The following is a 5,475-nucleotide window of genomic DNA, read 5'->3' as shown; positions in this document are numbered from 1 at the left end:
ATTTTTTTATTATGGTTCACATTGAGAAGAATAGAAATCCCAGAACACTTAATTATGCTCCTGCAGAATCTATACTTAGACCAAGAGCCTGTCCTGTGAATATTGCCTGGTTTAAGATCAGGAAGGTTTTGCATCAGGGTTGTATTCTTTCTCCATACCTATTCAGTCTGTATGCTGAGAAAATAATTCTTGAAGCCAGACCCTATGAAGAAGAATGTGGCATCAGGATTGGAGGAAGACTCACCATCATCCTGCATTATGCTGATGAAACAACTTTGCTTGCTGAAAGTGAGGAGGATATTAAATGTTTACTGCAGAACATCAAGGACTACAGCCTTCAGTATGGATTACATCTCAACATCAAGAAGACAAAGATCCTCACCACAGGACTAACAGTCAACATTATGATGTTGTTGTTGTTGCTGTTGTTGTTAAGTACTGTCGAGTTGCAGGCGACTCATAGTGACCCTATGAAGGAGAGTCCTTGACACTTGGGTGCTTTTCATCCTCTCTCCAAAACATTATGATAGATGGAGAAAATATTTAAATTGTCAATTATTTCATCTTGCTTGGATCAACACCTTAGATACCAGCAGTTAGAAAATCAGGAAATGTTTGACATTGGGCAAGTCTGCTATCAGGGAACTCTCTAAAATACTGAAGAACAATGAAGTCATTTTGAAGACTAAGGTGTGCTGGATTCAGGCCATGGTCTTCTCAATCACTTGTTATGCATCAGAGAGTTGGACGGTAAATAAGGATAGCAGAAGAAGAACTGATGCCTTTGAGTTGTTGTGCTAGAGAAGAGTCCTGAATGTCCTATGGAATGTCAAAAGAACAGCTATATCTTGGAAAGCGTGTGGCCAGAGTGCTCCTTGAAGGTAAGATGACAAAACTTTGTCTTTCATACTTGAACATGTATCTAGGCGAGGCAATTCCTTGGAAGGGGACATCATGAATGAAAGGATGGAGGGTCAGCGAAGGAGAGGGAGACCACCAAGATGGATTGACACGGTGACTTCAGCAGGGGGCGCTCGTGTCTCAGAGATGATGAGGATGGCATAGGATAGGGCAGGTTTCAGGTTGTCTGTTCATAGGGTTGCTACAAATCATACTCAAAAGCACCTAACAACTGTTTGAAAGCCATTTCGTACTGAACCCCAGCAACAGCAGCTTTAGAGAGTGGGAAGCTCTGATGGTTAGTCTCCGTGCTAGAGGTAGACTCTGAGCTTCTTCTACAAGTAATGTGGCCGCTGCTATGACTCTGAGGCCATGTGCAGATACTACGTGAAGGTTTTTAGACAAGTAAGTTATAGGGGAGGTCCTATCCCAGCTGCTGCTCCATATAAACCTAAGTGAAGCCTCTGTGAATCTTGAAGGGTTTGAAGATCAGCTCTGAGTAGGTCCTGACTTAACAGTACACAACAACAATAACAACAAAGAAAATACCTGAAAGATTTGATGGATTGGTTTGATAATGTTGACAATTTTTTTCCAATGGATTTATATGATACAACTTTCCAGCAATGAAGATTCAACTTAAAAAAAGTTATAGGGCAGGGCTCAGGTCCTATTTTCTACACCAACACTCTCAGTACCACCACCTTATTCTTTTTATCCACGTACAAGTAGAATGGTTTCTTTACATTTGAGATTCCTAAGGCTGGGGAACTAACCAAAACTTTTTTTTTTTTAGCAAAACAAATGAAAAATATTTGTTAAGATAATTAGACAGAGGTATAACTAATGAAAGGTGGTGTTGTGTTGTGTACCATCAAGTCGGGACCGACCCATAGCTGACTCTTCAGTGCGTTTTCAGAAGCAGTTAATCTGATGGGAGGAAATTGCCCATCCTTCTTCTCCCACAGCAGCTGGTGGCCTTGAACTGTGTGCCCTCAGGAATGCAGCGCAGCTTCTTCAAAAGAGTTAAAATGAAAAAGAAGAGTAGAGGAGTCCTGGAAAGAAAAGGGAAAGGGGGAAAGCCAAGCCTTCCTGCATGCTGTCAGCAGAATAGGAGAGAGAAAAGTAGTGAGACCCTTTTTAAGTTTCTGAAAAGCCTTACATATTCTTTAGTTCAAATTAATCCTTCTTCCTCTTTTCCGTTTCTGATGTACTGGTTTCACTATTTCCCCAAACCTTGGGATCCATACTCTGCAATCCCCCGTCATCCCTAAAATGCCTTCAACTGTCACTGAGTTGTCAGCTGATATACCACATATCAGACTTACTTTTTCATGAGAGAGACATTTCTTGTTCTTGGAGAGTGTAAACCCCAGAAACTGGACTCTAGGATTACATAACTGCACCTTTTTAAACAGAAACTTTAAATCCTTCATCTTCCAAAAACTGAAGAACTCGTTTTGTATCTGCAACTGAAGAATCATATGACTGACTATAGATTTACAAATCATTCACATACTTGATGACAGAACTGTGGAGATCTAAGGAAAGGCTAGACAGCGTCTCACTTATGATGATGAAAAATCACTTGTGATATCTTTAGCCCTTGCAGTAATACTTTCCACAGATATTGACTGGTCCTCTGAGTCTCTAGGTTGGTCCACTCAAAAGCAAATAAAATCTACGAGTCAGAATGGAGAGGTATAGTAAAGAAGGCATCCTTCATGTCAAATACTGAGAAATAATTAGACTTGGTGGGGTACTTGGATTATTAGAGTGTAGGGACTGGGCACTGGATGTAGAGGGAGTATAATTTCATTGATAGCTCTTAAATCTTGAATCAATCTCCATTTGCCACTTGACTTCTGGACTGCCAAGATAGGAGTGTTACAAGGAGAAGATTTCTCAAAAATCATTCCTGCTTTTTTTCAATTGCTTAATGATGGGCCCTAGGCCTTGTATTCCTTCTAGGGGAAGGAAATATTGCCTTCTGTTAGGGTATCCTGTACCTGTTTGAAATGCTATTTTTACAGGTGTAACTCTAGCTATTGAAGGTGAGCCATTAGCTGAACAACTGGATCTATACCCTTTAATTCTGGGGCATAGCAAGCCTTGCTGGCCTTGATCCACTTCTCCTTAATGCCGTCTGAAGAATTATGGTACAAAGTACTTTAGTATTTACTCTTGTTAACAAATCCCAAATTCACAATATAGGCACAGAGTTTTCAGGAGTGACTAGAAATAGCTGGGGAAATACTACTCCATTCTATATACAATTTAAAGGAGGAGTTTGATGTCTCTTTACAGGTCTCCCCTCAAGGCCCACAATAGTTAGTCTGCGAGGGGGAAAGAAGGCCACTGAACAATTCTAAGACTAACTCACACTAGTCTCAAGAAAAAAACAAATTGGAGCCGAGTTGGACTCACTGTTATTGCAGCTGCTCTGGGACCTGGAAGAACTAGAGGAGAAGAGGGCGGCTTTGAAAGCCTGAGTAGAGGAGGGTTGGTTCTCACTCACCAAGGCTCATTAGGCCATGTGTGTCGAGTCAGTGGGGCCTCTGCAGTTTGCCTCCCACATGGAGCCCTGTTATTGTGTCCACAACAGCGAGGCTCAGGATGGACTCCAGAGGCTGTGGGTGCTGAGGATGACCAATCAGAGCCCAGAGGACATGGGACCCCATGAGCCAGCTCTGTAAAGACGCAAGGGCCTCTCTAGGACTCCACAGCCAGAACCCGCAGCAGGCCCTCAGCATCCCCTGAACTGCTTTGGGATTCTGGTTCCTCACTGTCTGAGACAGGCCCAAGCCAGACTTCAGGAGAGCCTGCAGCTCTGCAGACACGGCCAGCCTCCAGATCCACGTCAACCAGGATTGAAGACAGTTCCAGGAACTCCAAGAGGAACTCAAGCAGCTTGAACCTGAGCCCACCTGATTTGCATCCAGATTGGGGCCACGTGCACAGCTACTTTCAGACATGGCTACCTTACATCAGCCCTTTTTCCTTTATGGATGCCACTTGAGCTACAAAAATCCCCTGATCTTTATGTTTTCAACCTTTTTAAAGTGAAAGTTAAAAGCACTGCTTTAAAACCACTTCTAGTCCTATATCCTTGTCGTATACACTCTGTAGGGCAAGTGTAAGGCTCTCCACTTTAGTGACGAGAAGCAGCTTCACGGATAAATCAGCTGCAGTTTAGTCAGAGGATGAAGTACTATATCAATCACCCCATGACAGGAAGAATAAGAAGTGTTTCGAGTTTACTGGTTTATCAAAATTTATGTAAAGACAAAGCCATACAAAGTTAACAGGGTAAGACAATGTGATAATAATAAACAAAAATACCCGAGTGGATAGGCAACCCTTAGCTTTACGCCTTGAAGTAAAAAAAGCTCTAACTTGGATTTTTAAAGGAAATCTATGAAGAAACTTAGTTCTTACTATCTTGTTCATCAGAAATGAGATGTAATCTCTTTTCACGTGTTACTTTTTGTGAAATCTTCATATTTCTCCTGAGTCAATCTTTTTAGGTATCTCTAGAAGTTTTGGGAGATATTAGTTCTTTGTTTCTAAGAAAACAAATTATCCAACTGAAAACATTCATGCATGCTCACGGCCCCTCAAGGCATATGGCAATGCTATGCTGATCACTTGTTGCAGTCCTGAGGGAGCCAGGGACCCACGAGTCTGATTGCTTTTCTGCCATCAAGATATGCTTGGGGCATTCCTGAACCAGGTGCTTATGGGACCTGCATTGGAACCAAGTGGCAGGAGGTTTCCCTTCTGCTCCTTTATGCTCTTGAAGCCCCTTCTGACACTCATGGTTTATGTGACCAGGCTTCCCACACTGGAAGCAGGAGCCTTGGAACTTTCTTGTCCAGACAAGGAGGACTAGGGGTTTACACTTCTACAACAGCAGCCCCAAGAAATCAGACTTATAGCTGGCCTTTTTTTTCCTCCCCCAAATCACTATTGCTGAACATTGAAATAGCACCAGTCCAAAGTTTATTTGAGTCACCCTGGGAGCATAGAGCATTTTTATGAAGTTTCCTTCTAATAGCAGGGCAGACAGACTGATAAAATGGGAATTCTTCACTGTTCTTCCTTCATATAAGGCACAAAGATGTAAATGAGTAAATTTCTGCATTGCTTCTGCCAACTGATTCCTGAGAGCTGCAGGGGTTTCTTCTTTTTCTTGTGTTATTTCTGCTCACTTAGAGTTGTTTACATGTTTTGCCAGAATATCTCTCCTTTTTAAAAGAAAAGCTTTCATGTAATCTTTGGCAGTTCATGCCTCAGCTCCAGTTCTCTTTTCTAATTGGTAGTTCCAAAATGGGTCTCTCTCAGGACTGCCTGAGCTCTGTCTGCTAGGTGTGGGTTAGTGGCATGAATATTATAGCCCTGTGTCTAGCGAGAAGCCAAATGGACTCCATTCTATGTAGCATTCACTCTATTTCAATAAATAAACCCTGTGTGGAAAATTTCTGCAGAGCCCTAAAGTTTTGTCTTGACCTGTTTCCGAAAATAGCAGTTGCTATTGTTTATATAAACATTTTACACTGTTCTTTTGGTTTTTTT

General features: G+C 42.0%; 1 pseudogene; it reads left to right on the top strand.

Moving 5' to 3' along the window:
- Positions 1-1,272: 1,272 nt before the first annotated feature.
- On the top strand, positions 1,273-3,831 carry LOC102868387 (annotated as a pseudogene).
- The last annotated feature ends 1,644 nt before the right edge of the window (positions 3,832-5,475 follow it).

Source organism: Elephantulus edwardii, unplaced genomic scaffold (assembly GCF_000299155.1).
Source record: "Elephantulus edwardii isolate Elephantulus edwardi_28Jun2011 unplaced genomic scaffold, EleEdw1.0 scaffold00086, whole genome shotgun sequence".
Classification (NCBI taxonomy): domain Eukaryota; kingdom Metazoa; phylum Chordata; class Mammalia; order Macroscelidea; family Macroscelididae; genus Elephantulus; species Elephantulus edwardii.
This window is presented reverse-complemented; position numbering and strand designations above follow the sequence as displayed.